At 36.7% G+C, this 20,054-nt stretch overlaps 1 protein-coding gene across 1 annotated transcript in view; it reads left to right on the plus strand.

Moving 5' to 3' along the window:
• cdh8 (cadherin 8) overlaps nt 1-20,054 on the plus strand; it is a 108,411-nt gene that overhangs the window by 23,183 nt on the left and 65,174 nt on the right. The gene's annotated exons all lie outside the window — the stretch shown is intronic.

The raw sequence follows: 20,054 nt of genomic DNA on the forward strand, positions 1-20,054 counted from the left end.
ATGAATCAGATGATCGCTGATGCCCCACTGACATCTGAATATTGGTAATAAAGCTAAAAACACATGATTTAAAATATCACTCTCAGCGCTTAGTTTAAAAAATCATCCTTTTAAGCACTACAGACATTGGGTCTCATACACTTATATAATACACACGTGTATTTTTGTGCAAATCCCCACAAAGATAGCAATATCTAAAATCCTTGTGCCTGGGACATTTTTGTTTGGTCCCCATGAGGAAAACAACTTACAAATCATAATAAATGCAGAAAGTGATGGGTAGGTTTAGGGATAGTGGATAGAATATACAATTTGTACAGTATAAAAATCATTCAATATTAATTACATATATTCTTATGTTTTCAGATAAAAAATAAAAAATAATAAAAAAAAGTTTTAGATGGATGGATTCAAAAGGTGCACATGTAATTTTTTTTCCTTGCACAATTGTTTGTAAATTACGGAGTCCCAGACATGACATCCAGGAAAAAACAATGGTTGACTAAATCGTGCGCACGATTTACTCATTCGTTCCCTTGATTTACTAAATCGTGTGCACAATTTACTATTTACTTCCCTAGATTTATAAACCATGCGCACAATTTATAAATCGAGGGAACAAAATAGTAAATTATGCGCACGATTTAGTAAATCAAGGGAACGAATTAGTAAATCCGTTGCACAATTTTTTATTTTTTTTCTTGCATGTCATGTGCGGGGCTCCATAGTAAATTTTGTGTCCACAGGTAGTAAAACATAATAAACACATTTTAATATATTTTACATTTTAATATATTTTTATACAAATATAATGTAGATAATTTATATTATTCTGCAGTAAGATGTAGATTAACTTACTTCAGTTTTTAAATGTTTACTACAGTTCAAAAGTTTAGGATCGGTAAGATGTTTTAAGTATTTATGTTTTTTTATGGGGCATTCCATTGACATAACTACAGTTAGCTCTGAATGTGCAGGCTTATTAATATACTTTTCATTCGGAAACAGCAAAATGTTAAAGTATGTTGTTTAGAAAAAGGAAAGACATTTTTTTAGAAACATTTTGTTGCTTCCCTTTTGCCCTTTGTCTCTTTATCGGACATCCCTGCATCATCACTCTATCTGCTCTGTCCTTGCCTATAGGCTTGAATGTGTAATGAGCCTATCAGGTGAATATGATGGAGAAATGACAAGGAAGAAAAGGAGATTACAATAGTCATGCTAAGGCTGTTGGAAGGGCCTGTACACATGTTATTGAATGTTTTGGGATCCCTTGCCAGGAGTTTTGTCCTTGTCAATACAGATCACACTCTATAGGTCAGACTCTGGGGAATAGGTCACTGTGGTTTGATCTGAATGAACTGAGGGAGGGAAAGCAGAGAGAGAGCGAGAGAGTCTTAGAAATATAGTCATGTTGCTTTACTGCTCCTCTCAATATATTATATTGCTGTGCTTTATAATGGAAAGCTAACTTTTATTTTATTATATGTGTGAGTGACAGCAGTGCTTGGTGATAAGGGCCTGTGTGCAGGAGTAAAACCTAGACCTGGATGGCGATGGGAACTAACTACTTACGAGTTTGAGGGGCTGGGCTGGATGTGTCTGTTAGGAAACATAATTACTACTAATGACCATTAGGAGTTCAGTTTTCACCCTCCAGGGATTGGTGAAAGGGCTTTCGCCTTATCAGTTGATTAGTGCAAATCGAGGAGGCCGGATCCAGCATGTTAAGTAAACGGGACTGAGAAGTGTAGCATTATCTGGGGAAGACTAATGGAGCAGCGCAGAGTTCATCCTGAGCTAATGTGAGCCCGCATATACGGAACCACTTACAGAAATCAGATAATAATATCAAAAATTGAACCACCCCAAACGCCACACATCCTCGGATCCACCACACACCACTTTCCTCCAGTGATGGGGAGTTGACTCCAAAAGAGTCGATTCCTTGACTCTGAATAGCCCAAAAGTCTGGGTCGACTCCAGCACAGGAATCGACTCTCTGTGTCGACTCTGTTGCTGTGTCCGGAATCGCTCACTTGTTTACTGATTCTCAAAATAATAGCCTACAAAATGCATGGCAGTTAAGTCTATGGTTAAGTGCACTAAGCAAGGAGTGAACGAAATGAAGCGAGGAATTCGGACACTGACGAATCGCGTCAGAGAGCTGTTGCAGAAACTTTGTCACATTTATGTAGCTTACTTTAGAAATTGATAACAGTCATAGTGACTTTAGTTTGTAATTATACATACCTTCGTGTCAGCTTTAGTATTGATGGTAGCTTATATTATTGCAATAAATATAGATTTGATTTTCCATAGTTAACCGTGTTCATTAAACTAACCATACATAAAAATAATTAAAAAAACTCACATCAGCAATAAACACATTAATAAGTGTACATGTATGCATTTTTTATGTATTGTATTAATTTTAGTATCTTTAACTCTCGTGTCCAAGCACTTTTAAGACAATCATCATGTGCGTTTAGCACCATCCCCCCATTATGATGAGATCCTTGCTTTCTCGTTTATTTAATTCTGACATAATAATCGACCACAGATGTTTTTCATGACTTTTCTCTCGGTAAAATTAGGTATCGGCAATTAGCAACATTGATAGGGTACTCATCAATCATCTCTAAATTGGACTAATTTGGACAGTCTCGCTAAATGTGTGTTGTTTTAATGAGGGGATTTTAAGGCTTTGCGTCGGGGAAAAATAAATTAAGTGTGTAAGGACTGCCATCTTGGCTTATTTATGACCCTGTTTTGATGTACAGTACATGGAGTCGAGGAGTCGATTCCATCAACTCCTACAGTGGGAGTCGGGAGTCGGAGTCGACTCCAAAAAACCTGGAGTCGAACACCCCTTCTTTCCTCATAATGCTGCTGGTGTTGCTTTTCCACTAGCCCTGCTTATTTGCATATGCAAATTATATATATATATGGATCTTTCTTCTTGGACATGGCCTCTTGCAAAGGAAATTACAGCCAAAGCAATTAGTTGTTGACGAGCAGTATCACCGAAATGATCACATGAGGTACACACAAGGCCGCGTTTGATGTGTTCAGATTAATCCATAATTGGACAAGGGCGGGATAAGACCATGTCATACATGCCTGGACATGTTCTCTCGCCTCTGGTATGCTAATGGCATAGGTTTAGCATAAACCATATAATCATGTTTACTGGGTAAACTCACATTCAATTTCAGGCCGAGCGGAATGAAGGCGATTGAGAGATGAAAGTGGGTGAATGATGAATAATCTTGAGCGCCACATGCACGGCAGATAATTTATCAGACATTTATTGATTATCCAATATTTGTACTCATCAATTATTATTTTTGAATTATTATATTGTTAAAAAGACAGAACGCAATAATCAGTTTCATAGTGATTGCCATATAAACCAAGATGATATATCCTGTTGAACAAACATTGTATATTAGCTGAGAGTCCTTGTTAAACAAATGTCTCAGATTGGCTTATAGATATACACAAACCCCATAATTACTCATGGAAAAGACAAATTGAAGCAGACCCATATGATGAAGCATCTCCTGCTGTACATGTGCGAATAATAAACCAGCAGATGTATTGTAAATATGTAGCCTTGTACTGAATGAAAAGACAGCAGGCGGTTTATTGCGCTACATCTTTATGTCTGTGCTCTCAACCATGCGTTGGATACAAACATGCCAGAAAATGTTAAAATGAATGCCTCTGTAGTACTTCAGATATATTGGGAGTGCTATTTGGAATTAGTCTTCGGAATACAGCCTCATTATTATGAAGTAATACAGACGGTGTCTTGAGTTATGAGTTAGCACAGTGATCCTTCATCCTCCCTGTACAGTAGTGGCCAAAAATGATGTCTGGAGGGGATTTATTTTATGACCCTATATATTTGATTAAACACTCAAAATATGAGGAAAATGTTTTAGATTTTTGAAATATTTCAAATGCAAAGAAAAAACAACCACTAAATTGATTAAGGTATTTATCTGACAAAAATTATTACTGCTACAGGTTTTATTTCCCTATGCAAAAAAAAAAAAAAAAAAAAAAAAAAGCATACATTGACTACAACATAATCAGTTTATTTATATTTTATTGGATTCCTCAAGCACAACTATATGTGTACAAAATCTTTAACAAATTTTTAATAATATTTAAATAAAGGGTGAGGATGTCCATTCTCCTAGGCCGGACATTATTTTTTGGCCACTACTGTGCATAATATGACATTCTTTACCCCTTCTGGACTAGGAAACCATGTGTATCATCATGCCCAAATCATAATCGGACAGCAACAAAGAAAGGAAACACAAAATGAGTGTTGGCATAACCCCTTGCTTTGAATGGGATGAATGGGATTGTTCACCCAAAATGAAAGTAATGTCAGCATGTACTCAACCTCATACCCTTCCAAGCATCGGAAAAAGAGCAGATTCTGCTATGAATAACTCCTCTTGTATTTCATGAAAGAAAGGAAGTCATACATCAAGGTAAGTAAATGATGCCAGAACTTTCATTATGGGGGAACTGTTACTTTAACTTGATTCCATGACTCTGTCCTGTAGACTCTACCCCTTTCAAATGGCCCTCACTGATCTCATTTTAATCCCTTATTATATGATATTTCTTTTGAAACAGTCTCAAGTGAAAAAAATTATATATATATATTTCCTCAGAATTGTCTCTCTCTCTCTTTTTTTTTTTTTTTTTTTTTTTTTAAATCTTCTTGAGTTGGAGAATCCCCCAAATGTAGAAAGAAAACAAGAGAGGAAGAAAAAGATGAAAAAGAAATAAAAGTTGTGTTGCAGCATTTTTGCCTGTGCGGTGGAATCCCTTGAAGGGATTTCATTTTTCTTCATCTCCCTGGGACCACAGGACCTTTAAAGAGAGCCACGCGCTGAAAGAAGAACACAATTATAATTCCGATAGTCTTGTACAGTAAATGTAAACAGATAGCAGCCTGCCTCTCTGCCCTCCCCTGTCTCCCAAAAGGCAAGTAATGAGGTAGAATAGATGTAATTGTCTTGAGCAGTGGCTTTTTACCTCAGTGCTTCTTTTTTCTCAAATTGAAAAGTATTGGCTGGTCTACGACTGCGAGGCAGAGAGATGGACTTAAAAAATTTATGGGAGCACTGAGATTTCACCGTAAGCATTAAAGTGATTTGTAAACAGTATAATATATGACTGCTTATAAATGGTGGTGTTTTTTTTTTTTTTTTTTCCTCATCCTAACAAAGGAGGAATATCTTCATTTCCATACAATAGAGATGTGTCTTATCGCCAGCTTAATTTCAAGGTGTTTTTTTTTTTTTTTTTAAGTACCAGGCTCAAAGGGAGAGATATCAGATGTCTGCACAAGATGGAAATGGTGGAAAACTTTGATTTGATGCCTTTTGTGAAATCTGGAATTCTCCAGGCAAGACAAAAAAAAAAATATATATATATATATAATTATTTACAGAATATTTTGAGTTGCATATGGTCTTTTTTGTGTGTGTTTCAAAGCTTCTAGTGAGCAGAAACACTTGTGATATGCTTATCAATCTATTTTGGGCAGCAATCTTAAATGCATTATTGATCTTTTGCATTATTAATAGCATACAGTATTGAGATTTTTGCTCCTTCACCTAATTTCTCTCACAAACTGGCTCGCAACTTCAAAATGCAATTTGTTAGAGTGCATTTTGAATGGACTCGAGTCCTTTTTCTATGAGCTCTCGGACTGATGTATCTCAATGGTTTGGCATCAGGCTTATTCATTAACAGACCGTCCTTTCACCTACTTTTTTCATTAGGCCTTTGTGTGTGTGTGTGTGTGTGTGTGTGTGTGTGTGTGTGTGTGTGTGTGTGTGTGTGTGTGTGTGTGTTTTACTAAACCACAACACTGTTCATTTTAAAGTCACCATGAAATCAAAATATCCATGCATATCATTATTTTTATGTTTTACTTTTGTGTGCACTTGTAATCTTTAATATATATATATATATATATATATATATATATATATATATATATATATATATATATATATATATATATACAGTATAAACTGGTAATTTGATACCCAATACGAGCTCCCATCCAACAGAGCCTTGCACTCATTCCCTGTATTTTTTTCTTTGCATGACATGGCATGAATGACTTGACTGACAGCTCAGAGTCGACACCTTCCACTCCATAGATTTTACACTGTCTGTGCATCACTAAGCATGTGGAGGATTGTGGGATGGCGAGAATAAGGGAAAAGTTAACCCCCTCCTCAAAAAAAAAATGGAAAAAAAAGCTGGTTGTGCATTCCAAATCCTTGCCTGAGGACAAATTTTACAGCATCAGTGTCACAACAGACGGATGACTTGCTACGGAGTGTCTTCCCAATCTTTTTAGACAGTGAAGACAGACTCTGACTGTGACTTCCCTTCACGGCTCCCTCGCTGATTTACGTGTGGTGGGGGCGGGCCATCTGGGATCACCACATTTACTGCCTGCCCGGTCTGGCCCCCACTAAATGACTAACTCCATGAGATTGAATTTGTATGCTAAAGGTCAGAGTAGTAGATCATGACTGCATATGGGTGGAGAAATAAATTCTGGAACTTAAGTAAATGGATAAACTTGCTGTTCTCCTAGGGGTGCTTACAACATTTTGTGTTTTAGCCTCGTTGAGAGTTCTGTTTTAAGTGCTATGAGGAGATGCTTGTAGATAATTGGCACTTACATATTTTACTGGGCGTTTATGTGTGTGTGGTCTAGGCAGATGCACCGGTCCTCAAGCAAAGCACATTTGAACTGCTGTACATGTCATTCCAAGTGACCGGTTTTGTACTTCATAGATGTCCAAGATTATCCCCAATGCTTCTCTGAAAGTATAATGTGTTTTAACATTTGCCCTTGTAATTTTGCTCACTATTTTCCATAATTTCCATTCAAGCAAAGAAATGTGAAATTTCATTCAGATAATGATGCGTTTAATGATATTAAATGCCTGAACACGCTTCACAAAAGTACAAATCAAATGTATGGTGAAGTCCATTAATACTAATCTTACTGCAAGATGACAGTCCATGTGAAGATACTTTTTCTTTCTTTTTGGATTGTCCTCATTTTTCAGTCAGATATTCCAAGACAGCCATTTTGCTTGAATACAATTTTTTTCTTTCCTTGCGTTGCGTTGCGTTGCGTTGTTAGAAGAAGATTATATGTTTGAGTCTACTCCAATGGCGAGGTGGTTTGAGGTCTATTTAGTGACCCACTTTTCAAGATGGGGGGTTGCTATCAAAGCTTTTCTAAGCTATTTTAATAAGGCTTGGTGACTGTAGATGTAAGTGTGCTGGGTTACAGTGACACTAATCAAAAGCATCACAGTGTGAGTGACAGAATCAAAGTAAACGCGTACAGAGGGGAATTTGCTGACAACCTGTTTTTCTGTAATTAAATATGTGTGGGAAAATACATGATATGATTTTCCATTCTGGCAGAGAACAGAGACGAAAAGAGAAAAAAGAGAGGAAAAAAATGTAAAAACAGATCTGCATCATCCCTTGGGTACATTATTTTTCTTAGTGAGAGAGAGGACAAATTATGAAGGATGGAGAGCGAGAAAATACATCTCATGATATTTCTTTTCATAGCCTGTTAGTAGATCAGTACCATGGAATGTGTAATACAAACAACAAAAGTTGTTTGCAATTTCTTTTTCTTGGATATTACTCTCTCATTCTCACTTTCCTATTTGCTCCTCCGTGTTACTCAGGTCAATGGATTAGTGCCCTGGTTATGTGGATGGAAGCATTTTTCCTCATGTTGTGACTAAATTGTTATTGGGACCTGTAAAAGCAAAGGCAAGAGTACAGGGCAAAAGTGAGATTGATGAGTGTTTGGGCACTTTCCTCGAGACCCCTTCGCATCTGGCAAGAACAAAGGCAGGCGAGTGTGACAGCCGGCATCAATCTCCCAGTCAGGGGCAACATGAAGGGGCCGTGCATACAGGGACACCCCCAACCGCTTTCCTTCCAGTTGGCCTGCAATGGCAGGAAGGGCCCCATGTGTTTGAGTGGCCTTCACTGTTAGTCCCTTTGATAAGAGCAGGGGTTTCCAATCCTGCTCCTGGAGGGCCAATGTCCTGCAAAGTCTAGCTGCAGCCTGCCCTAACACACTTGCCTGTAATAGATATGTCTGTCGGTTTCTCTCTCTCTCTCTCTCTCTATCTATCTATCTATCTATCTATCTATCTGTCTGTCTGTCTGTCTGTTATTCTATCATTGCATTATTCTGTTGTTCTATCTATCATTGTTTTGTTCTGTCATTATGTCTGTGTGTAACTAAAGCTTATAAACCTTCAAACTTGCTTGAATGTTTTGAAAAAAGTGGTAACACTTTACAATATGGTATCATTAGTTAACAATTTAGTTAACATGAACTAAGAATGAACAATACTTCTACAGCATTAGTTAATGCTAATTTCAACATTCAATACGTTATTCAAATCAAATGTTGTATTTGTTACCATTAGTTACAGGGATAGTTCACCCAAAAATGAAAATTTTCTCATCATTTACTCACCCTCAAGTTGTTCTGCTGAACACAAAGGAAGCCAAGCAGATCTCGCCCCCTATTGACTACCACAGTAGGAAAAATAAATACTATGGAAGTCAATGGGGGGCGAGATCTGCCTGGCTACTGACATTCTTCCAAATATCTTTCTTTGTGTTCAACAGAGAAAAAAAAAAAAAAAAAAAGAAAGAAAAACTGAGTAAATGATGACAGAATTTTCATTTTTGAGTGAACTATCCCTTTAATGCACCATGAACTAACATGAACAAACAATGAACGGCTGGGTTTTTAATTAACTAACATTAACAAAGATTAATAAATATTGTAACAAATGTATTGCTCATTGTTAGTTCATGTTAGCTAATACATTAACTAATGTTAAAGGATTAGTCCACTTTTAAATATAATTTTCCTGATAATTTACTCACCCCCATTTCATCCAAGATGTCCATACTTTCTTTCTTGGGTCGAAAAGAAATGAAGGTTTTTGATGAAAACATTCTAGGATTATTCTCCTTATAGTGGACTTCAATGGCCTCCAGACAGTTGAAGGTCAAAATTACAGTTTCAGTGCAGCTTCAAAGGGCTTTAAACGATACCAGACGAGAAATAAGGGTCTTATAAACACATATTATCCCCTTGCACATGCTTCCACTCTCCGCATTCTTCAAAATGCTTACACTGTATGTCCTACGCCTTCCCTATTCAACTTACGGAACGAACGGCAGTTTTTTTTTTTTTTTTTTTCCGTAAGTAGAATAGGGAAGGCGTAGGACATACGGCGTAAGCTTTTTGAAGAATGCGGAAAGCGGAAGCACGTGCAAGGCGATAATATGTGTTTATAAAGCATATACAGTTGTATTTTTTCTGAAAATGACCGATCGTTTCACTAGATAAGACCCTTATTCCTCGTCTGGTATCGTTTAAAGCCCTTTGAAGCTGCACTGAAACTGTAATTTTGACCTTCAACCATCTGGAGGCCAAAAAAGCTTTACAAAAAAAAAGCTTTACAAAGCTTTGTCAAGCCAACATTCAAATTTAGTCTCGGTTAACTTTGCTTTTCTAGTTAAACATAACAGTTATATAAATTTGAATTTAATTTATTTCTACTCAGTTACTTTGAAATTTGATTTAATTCAAATTTCAATGTAAGGAAGTTATTATTCGTCCTGTTTGCTACCTCCATTAAAATCTTTTCAAATTTGGAAATCTAATTGGAATTGAAAAGACATTCTTTATTCAATTTTGAATGCTGAACTGTTTACAGAGAAATTCAAAACAGTATTTTTTTTTTTTTTTTAATAGCTTACAAAAAGCTTTCTCTAAATAGCTTACAAACAACAAAGACTCGAATCCACCCCACTGATTTTTCATAGAATCTGGGGCTTTTAAATGGTCAGCCTGACTTCTCTTCGTGGTTCTGTGCCTAAAAGCAGGAAGGCAGATTACTCACAGTAGTGAGTGGATGTCACATTGTTAGGGTGTTCAGTCAGACCAGCCCACTCACCAGTACCCCAGATCTCACTATGCATGCGCTCTGATGTAAATTGCAGGTAAGGGGGAAAGCTGCTGTCGGCTGATGTGCCTGCAGTGCAGCGTGAAATCGCTGTTGACACTACCGATGGGCATTTCAGATTGATGCATAATTTGACCATGTTTTGAAGGGTCCATTTTTAAGGTTTTTTTTTTTTCACTATTTTGTCAAGAGGTCCAGCTGAAGTGAATTATTTACACTACATCAATTGTGAAAATAGAGAATTCCTAAGTTAAACAATCTCATAATTTCTGCTTGGGTTTAGTAAATTCTACAGATTTTCTCAGTGTTTTTTTTTTTTTTTTTTTTCACCTTAAAAACAGAAAAATAATGATGGGTTCAAAAGTAATTCAAAAGATAGAGATGACCTCTATATTTGTCTTCCCAAAGAGAGAAGATGAAAGTAAAATAAATATCTGCTGTGGGAATTTATTTGCTGGGTAAACTGCTCGTTTTGCCCTCGGCACATACCAAAAAAAGAAATGCTAGAAATACAGGTGCTAAAACAGTGCAGCAAAACAATGATGTTTTGGGACCTGTGAAATTTGTAAAATGCTTTCATCACTCAGTATGGCTTTCATGAAATGTACAGTACACCTTAAGGGGAAAACAAGAAAGGATGCTCACCCTTTGTATTCTTGTGTATGAAACACTACCCCTTGCCTCTTGCCTGCTGGTTTCTAAACTCAAGACTTCGGAGCCGCATAGTCGCACATAAGCATGTGTGCACGCACACACACACACATTCGGTTTGCATGCAGTCTTCAGTCTGTGAGACAAAGGAACTGCTTGTTGCCACATCTACTCTGCCATGATGTGACATGTTAAAACAGAGTTCTCTGTAATTCTACATTAGAACAGACAGCGAGCATAGATAGTACTGCCTGAGCACTGAACCCCCCTCTGTCCCTGAAGCCTTTTGCAGGGACAGCCAATAGAGACTTCAAGGAAAAGAACATGATAATTGCAGCTCCTATCAGTCCATTGGTCTCTGCCAAGGAGAGATGGATGAGTTATTTGCATGTCTAATGGCACTGTAGTAACTTCATGGCCTTAGGGAACATAAAAATAAAAATGAACATGACATAGTGGCATGTCATTTTTCAGGTCAGTGTGATTCTTACCAAGGCTGCATTTATTTAATCACAAATACAATTTGATACAAATATTAGTATTTAAAATTATTGTTTTCTATTTTAATATATTTTAAAATGTAATTTATTTCTGTGATGGCAAAGCTGAGTTTTCAACATCATCCAGTCTTCAGTGTCACATGATCCTTCAGAAATCATTCTACTGTATTATGCTGATTTGCTGTTCAAGAAACATTTCTTATTATTAGCGATGTTGAAATCAGTTGTGCTGCTTAATATAGTGGAAACTGGCATGCTGTAAATTTCCTTTTTTTCCCTCAGAATGAATAGAAAGTTCAAAAGAACAGATTTTATGTGAAATAGAAAACTTTTGTCTTCACTGTTACTTTTGATGTCAAATTAATGTGTCCTTGTTAAAAAATAACATTTTGGATGCATTTGGCCAAAAACCGAAACCGAAAATTACTTTTTTAATAATTATTTATTTTAAATTCTTTTTTTTTTTTTTTTTTTTTTTTTATGTATAATTGTATATTAAAGACTTTTTTTTTAATACAATAACCAACTTTTATTGAAAGTAACACACTGAAATTGGATGGAAACTATATTAATATTAAATATCAATAAATTATTCTTCGTTTAGTTCTATGCAACAGAATCAGATTTAACATATTTATTTTTAACCAATTATCTAAATAATAGCATAGTCCTAGAAAGTTATTATTGTCAGAACATGTGAACAGAGAGTAGCAGATCAGTGAACAAGAAGGTAGCATAATTTTACCAGCGTTGCAGCCCGGCTGTACCACATGTTACAGCACAGTATAGGGCTATTGCAAACTGAAACAGCATCTCTGCTGTTAATCTTCATCACACCCGTCTGAAAATGACATGCCAGTACTACTAAAGTAGTCGTAATTAGGTTGACATTCTAATTTCATATTTCACTATAGTCTATATTTTCCTTAAAGGTGCAATAAGACATTTTCGGAGAGGCTAGCAATAGCGAGCTAGCTTTCAAATCATAACATCCCATCCTCCCTTTAGAGCGTCTCCAAAGCCACACCTCCCCCAAAACACATGAACATGCACACACAGAGCTGTTCTCGGCAAAGCATCACAAGAGACGGCGTTACCTCATGTCTCAAAGCACATAACAACTTAGAGAACTTGTACCTGACTGCTGCAGATTCATTTCGGTGTTGATACTATTGACATGGAAACACATATGCACGTGGGTATGCACGTGACGTCACCGTCGACCGTTATGACTGCGGTTACCCCCACTGTGTGGCACAAAGACTGAGTGGCAGCATTGGTTTTCAGTGTGAATTCCGCGAAAAAACACACAAAACACTTCCAAAACGGGAAAGAGCTTTGTGATTGACTGTACAAATAGCTTTGTTACAAAACCTGAGGTATATATTTAAAGACTGCCAAAAGCTACAGAAAAAAGAAGCAAATGGATCACTGCAATTCACAGAAACAACTGGACTCCAGGCAGAGAAACATGAATCTGCAGTTATCATTTTGTGTCAAATTGTTGGATTTTGAGGTAAAATCATACCGTATATATTGTTATATATTGTGTTGACAACTCATCAATTAAATATTTACTGTACTATCTTATATTCTGCATAATAGGGTGTTTTTAAATAAACACTGACAAAAACAAGTTTTAAGGGCTGGACAATATGTAACATTGATATAAGTGATCACTCTGATTTAGACCTACCTATATTGTAGTTATATAAAATATTCACAGGCAGATTTGCTTTATGTATTTCCCCGGCGTCGAAATCAGGCACATATAAATGTCAGGAAACACGACTCCTGGCTGCATGTCAATATCCATGGATTAGGTTTATTTGACAAGTTGTAAGGAACACTTTAGAGTCCAACCTTTAGTGTAATCGTTTGTTTTACTCCCGTTTTCGCAGTTTTCCCTATTAAATCCAGTCATGCAGCAGGTTCTTTTGCCACTCAGTCCAGCTGAGGGAGCGCGTTGAGGGAGTGACGTCGATGCATACCCTCTATTCCGAGTCTGAGGACGTGAACAGCTCCGGGTAGAACGCCACGAGTTGCCATCTCTTGATTAGAGTAGTTATGGCGTGAATGCAGCATAGTCTCGTTGTTTTGGAGGAACTGTAAACAGTGGGTGCTGTTTGTTTGCTGTGCTCCATTACTGAGGTTTGTCTGTATAAACTCTGCATAGCATGAAACACGCTAATAACGTATGATGCCTGCGCAAATAGGGTGCATTGACAGGCAGGTAGGACATCGTATTATTTCATTCGGACTGAATATAATGATTGGATAAACATTTTAGGGTCCTACACCTTCCACATAAAGTATATATTTATAAAAAACATTTAGACCATTTAACATGGTGATTGTTATCAGGATATGAGGAAACTTTCAACCAGTATAACAAAGAAATGTTTCTGTAGAGAATCACCTATTGCACCTTTAAATAATTTACTTGGTCTCATTTTGAACTGTGGATCTCTACAAGATGTACAGTACCACCAATTATCCTGTTAAAACATACACTTTTATTATTATTATTATTATTATTATTAGTTGTGCTAATGTTAGTGGTTTCTAGTTGGCAGATCTTTGGATATCAGATTAGTTTTTAGCACACCAGAAGTTCAGAGTCACAGCCAGTCTTAAACAGGAGCCGTCCTGGGCCAGACCTGACGTGTTGCTTGTGATGGTGTTACTTGTGTGAAATCAATGCATGTTTTAACAGGAGAATTGGTAATCACATCCTGTAGCAGTCCACAGTCCATCCAGTCACTCAGTAAATGAAGCAGGGGGAAAGAACAGGCTATACTGAAATATGAAATTAGAATCTCAATCTCTATTATCCGGACACAGATAAAGCTCCTTCATAACAAAGTCTTGTTTTTTGATCTGTAGCTGGATCTTCTTCATGCAAATCTTTTGATTTGATTACATTTGCTTTGTGTAGCAATAACAATTGCTCTGTTTGGTTCCTTCTCAGCACAGTAGGAATAAATCAGGAGCACAGGAAGGCTAATCATGTACCTGGGAAGGTTACGGAGAAAGCCACTCCATTCAAGGCACTGTGTGGTATTCATTAGTCAAGCATGCGTGCTTACTCTCATTGTTTTGCATCAGGGCATGTTTAATTTTCTCTGAAGGTAGGAATATTGTTTTATTGAATGCATCCAGTATCAAACATAAAAATAGCAGACATTACTTTATATACACTCAATTGATTGTACATATAACATTTTCTCTTGCACATTGTGTTTGGTGGAATCTCTTAAATGTGAAACAGTAGTTATTGGTTGAAGAGTGAAGGTGACATCTCTTTTGATCAAACAATTCTCAGTGGGTACTGCAAAAAAAAAAAAAAAAAAAAAAAAAAAAAAAATTAAGAATAGACTTATCAGGCAGCATGCAAGCTTTTTCTTAAGGACAGTATTTAGATTTAGGTATTATTCATTCATTATGTGAATATCTACACTTAGCTTTTTCCATAATGCCCATTTTCAATGACTGAAACAGAATAAATTAAGTATGAGAAGGAGAAGCAAATCTTATATTCTATCTTACGCATAAATAATGATAAATAAACAGATATATTAACAGGTTTGGAATGACTCATTACATGTAATATACTTCAATAATAATAATAATAGCAATAATAATAATAATAAAACATAATTAATAAATAAAGAATAGTGTTGTTGAATCATATTATATTCTTGCAGTTATTAGTAGTTTTAGTTTGTGAAATTACATAGCAGATGGTAAAAGTAGAGAGTTGAGAAATAATAGGGGAGGAGGGAAATGAGTATTGGACGCGACACATGACTAGATTTGAACCTACATCTCCCACATGAGCACCACGTGCCAAACACATGGGCTGAAACTTAATCTAGACAGGCAAAATTGAAAGATATTATAGTAGGGAAGTCATGTTGTACTACATATTGCCTATATAGCATTGACATGAATTATAGTAATGCTGATAATAAGGAGAAGTAAGTCAATGTCATTAGTGGCTGTTAAAATATAGATGGCATCGCTTCTGAAATCCATTACGCGAATTTGCTCTTGCAACATGCATGATCTACACGAACCCTTTTAGTAGGCACTATGCACAAACTGTGGTGCACATGGTCAGATTCACAGTTCACTTTGTGCTAAGCAGAGCCCTACATTTAAACCATGCCTAATTGACTGTTGAGATGGTCCTTGGGTTGGGGCTCCGCTGACATTTTTGAAGCAGAGTGATATCTCTGTAGGTGATGTGAATCTTCTCTTCTCCACTCACGTCCTCTCTGCCACTTGCCCTGACAGGAGACACAATCATTAATTTGCACTGTCCGGCTTAACGCTGTACTTTAGTGTGCAGCCGGTAGGCGTAAGGGGATTGAGGTGTCGTCATTACGGAGCCGCTGATTGTTCCTCAGGCTACTTTAAAGGTTCATCTCCAGCAGCCATTGACATATTTTCTCCTGAACTGACAATAAAAGCTGTACTCCACGGCAGTGGAGTACAGAGAGAGATGGGTGTCAAACCTACAGTACAGTTGTTTCTCTTCGGCTCCAGTCGGGCAGCTCTGAATGCTAATCCAGACAAGTTTGCTGCCAGGTTTAAGACTGCCCAGGATTTTACATATTCCACTGTTGCCGTTATTCTTTAGCTACATATTTTTCAGAGTCATATTCAAAGTTTTCAGTCAAATCTCTTTTGAGTTCAACGTAATATTTTGTTGTTTTCTTTGACCTTTTTAGCTTGATCAGGAACTTTTTCTTCGTGTAAATGGGAGTATTTAAACAAAGCTATGCACAAAAACATTACCAGAACCCTTTACATTATACTGTATGTGTTTTAAAAGATTTGGGCAAATAATATGGATGCCATCAGATGTTAGAGCACTGGAGTTGCCCTGGCAACCCTGATAAGGACTGACTGCTTCCCCTTTGCAACCGTACTTTCAGTCGATTGTTTGCACATTGAGATTACGTGATCACTCGTCAGAATGGGACTGGTGTGAGCACATGCTTGAAATGTTGTCTGTATACATAGGGCATAGGGGTGAACAAATGGAGGATGTATAGTTTGCAGCTGTGACATTTTGTTCATTGTGGAAATCCATAATAATATATATTATCATTCATTTTATCAAATGCATAAAGTGAGAATCATTGGAAGGAAAAAAAAAAGTTTCCCTTCAGAAAAAGCACATCATTAAAATTTGGGCTCATTTAGGGGTTTTCGTAGAGTGAAGACTGTTATGAAGCTGATGTGTTAATGAGATAGATATTTCATGTGGAATGATAGGACAATTAGGAGAACAAAAGTGCAAGGTGTGACAATTTAAGTGTGTGTGCTTTGTCAGTGTCTGGAAACAGCACCGCTGAGACAACATATGCATAAAACCATAGTTATTAAGCAATTGCCTTTTTTTTTTTTTTTTTCATGAACTGTGCATTTCAAATCTCATGCTGTCCTTGTTACTGCAGTATCAAATGTACTTCCACCTCACACCAGGCTGTATATATTACCGCCTCAAGAAATGGAACTAAAGTTGTCGTATGTGACTACAGTACTGATGTAAGTTTTGGGAGAAAAAAAATGTTAAGGCCATGGTTCACCCAAAATGAAAATTCTCTCATTATTTACATTATTATCTCATTTATGTCATTCTGAACCCATATATTTTAAAATCCCCTTGAAGTCAATAATGTTATCCCTTAAAACTCATCTTTGATCACCAAAATGACATATTTAAAGGCGCTCTAAGCGATTTGACGCGTTTTTAGGCCCAATTTTTTTTTTTTTTGTCACATACCGCAAACATCTCCTCACTATGCACTAGCTGCCTGTCCCCTGAACACACTGTAAAAAAACGCGGTCTCTGTAGTCGCCACAAGCTCCGAAAACTGCAATAAAAACAAACTGGTGCAGCCTGGACCACTAAACATAATAAACATGCTCCAGCCAATAACCGAAAAGCAGCGTCATTACGCAAGCTACTTACATTTTAAATGCGCGTTCATGACTGTTTCAGGAAGCACGGAGGGGAGGGCCAGGAGAAGTAGGAGGGAGGGTCTAGCTAGCCTCTGTTTTGTTTGACAACACTTCAAACGTCAACAGGAAGTTACTCCGCTCAGAATCGCTTAGAGCGCCTTTAAACATTTTTTTCCTGTGAAAAATATTTCTTCATGCCTTAAAATAGCTTAAATGCAACTCTACACCCTTGCTTCATTTAGTATAGGTGGATCTATGAATATGCTAATTAGCCCCGCCTCCACCCACTCGCATGAGCTCAGAGATTACCTCAGTAAACTGACCGATTGAAACGCTGCACAATGGTATTGCTTTTTACATGTTGGTCGGACACATAACAGTAGTTAATATGATTAGCCTTTTGCTAGACTACATTATCAAACAGCTAATAATGTGTTGCTAATGTTACACAAACCATGTTCCCATTCGCCATCTCAGTCTGCCATCTAAAAATCAGCATTCTTAGAAACGTTTTGAACAACTTAGAGCATCAGTGGAGAAAAGCATACAGTTCATCATATACATCATATACACATATACATCATATTCATTGTAATATGCATCATATACCCACTATATTGCTAAATATACCTGATTTTCATATCAACAGAAAAATATACCAGGATAACCTGGCTTCTCTTGAGACTCCCCTACTTCAGAGTGGTCATAGTTAATGATATGCTAAAGCCCGCCATCACGTTGATGTGATTGGTTGCAAGGTAGTTTGTGAAGTCAGAAACAATTTGTCAGAAACAAAGATCACTGCAGTTTTAAAGAGAAAACACTCAGCAATGGTGTTGACTTATGAATTTGCACATGGTTTGTGTTAAAGCATATTAAAATCATCACATAGACATATAAACAACATTAAAAACTTGATTTTCATCACAGGGGGACTTTAATTATTATTTGTGGAATACAAAAGAAGATCATTTAAAGACTATTCAAAAGTTTGGCTAAGATTTTTTATTTATTTATTTATTTTGAAAGAAGTCTCTTAGCTCACCAGGGTTGCAGTTACTGGATCAAAAACACAGTAAAACAACAATATTGTGAAATATTATTAAAGAGTTAGTTCACCCAAAAATGAAATTTCTGTCGTTAATTACCCTCATGTCATTCCACACTCATAAGATCTTCTTTCATCTTCGGAAATTAACAATCTTACAAATGAACATATTTGTATGAAATCCGAGAGGTTTTTTAATCCTCCATTGAAAGCAAATTACCACATGTAATGTCTAGAAAAGTAGAAAAAACATCATTAAAGCAGTGGATGTGACTGCAGTGGTTCAACCTTAATGTTATGAAGCGACAATGTTTTTTTTGTGTGTAAAAACAAAACAAAAATAATGACTTTATTAAACACATTTGTCTCTCCCTTGTCATTCTGCTATGTTATTTTCATTGCAGTGCTTCCAGGTTCTACGTTCCGAATGGCAACTCAGTATTGGCCGATGCCTGTTCACGTGAGCAGCACGAGGCATGCGCTTGTTGCTGATGCAGGAGCCGGCCAACAATGAGCCAGCATTCAGATGTAAACACGGAAATGCAGCACAGCTCCAGCTGTGTAACAGACTGCCACAAAAGAGAAAAAATTGTTGTTTTGTTTTTGCGCACAAAAAATATTCTCATTGCTTCATAACATTAAGGTTGAAACACTTGTAGTCATGTCAACTGTTTTTTTTTTTTTTTTAAGATTTATTTTTGCCGTTTTTGCCTTTATTATGATAGGACAGTTACTAGACAGGAAGATCGGGAAAGGACCACAAGCTGGGTTTCGAACTCGGGTCGCCCGAAGTGCACTGGCTCTACATGTCGACGCGCTGCCCATGAGGCCATCGGTGCCAACACGTCGACTGATTTAACAATGTTTTTACTACTTTTCTGGATATTTAATGTGGTAATTTTGTAGCTTTCAATGAAGGATAAAAAAAAAAAAAAAAAAAACTCGGATTTCATCAAAATATCTTAATTTGTGTTTCAAAGATGAAAGGAGGTCTTACAGGTGTGGAACTACATGAGGGTGAGTAATTAATGACAGAAAAGTTGATCTAACTTGAAAAAAATAAGGCAACCAATCACAGTCAACTTGTTAAGTTAACTCAACTAATTCACTCCAATTAAAGTCAGCTTAAATACTTTTGTTCCACTAATGAGTAACAGGCAGTCATTTGAATTTAAAAATTGTCAAGGAAACTGTAGATTGTTTTGCATTTAGCAATGCAAGGGGCTACAATCCTTGTTCTTTCATCTCCATGTTTGATTTAAAAAACTAACTACATGATATAAACATTATTTGCCTCTTAAAACTAAAGGCAAACATTTTACCCTGATTGACAAATATATTAAAAGTTGCAATGAGATGCACATATACTTTAACACACAAATCTGAAACATTGATGATCAACAAAACATATGACAGCTAAATAACAGTGATCACAACAACAGCAGCATAAAATGACAGTAAGTGCAAAGCAATGATCATTTTTTAATAATAGTTACCACATATTTTTTTCGAGCTGCAGTGCATTCTGGGAACTGTCAAAACATTGATTAATATAAAATTATTTGCTCAGATAACTCAATTACCAAACATGATGGATTATTTTAAGTGCAAGTGATCGCACCGGCGCCTCCATGTTAGCTCCATGTTAGTACAGTCAGTGCAATACTATTCAGCTTTAATTCACGCTCTGCACAAACACTTCAATAGCCCACATTTTTCCAGGTTAACGTTAAAGCGACCGGCCATGTAAAGTTGCTAGTACTTACATGCTTCAGATGATAAGTGTGC

This window comes from Megalobrama amblycephala, linkage group LG3 (assembly GCF_018812025.1).
Source record: "Megalobrama amblycephala isolate DHTTF-2021 linkage group LG3, ASM1881202v1, whole genome shotgun sequence".
Classification (NCBI taxonomy): domain Eukaryota; kingdom Metazoa; phylum Chordata; class Actinopteri; order Cypriniformes; family Xenocyprididae; genus Megalobrama; species Megalobrama amblycephala.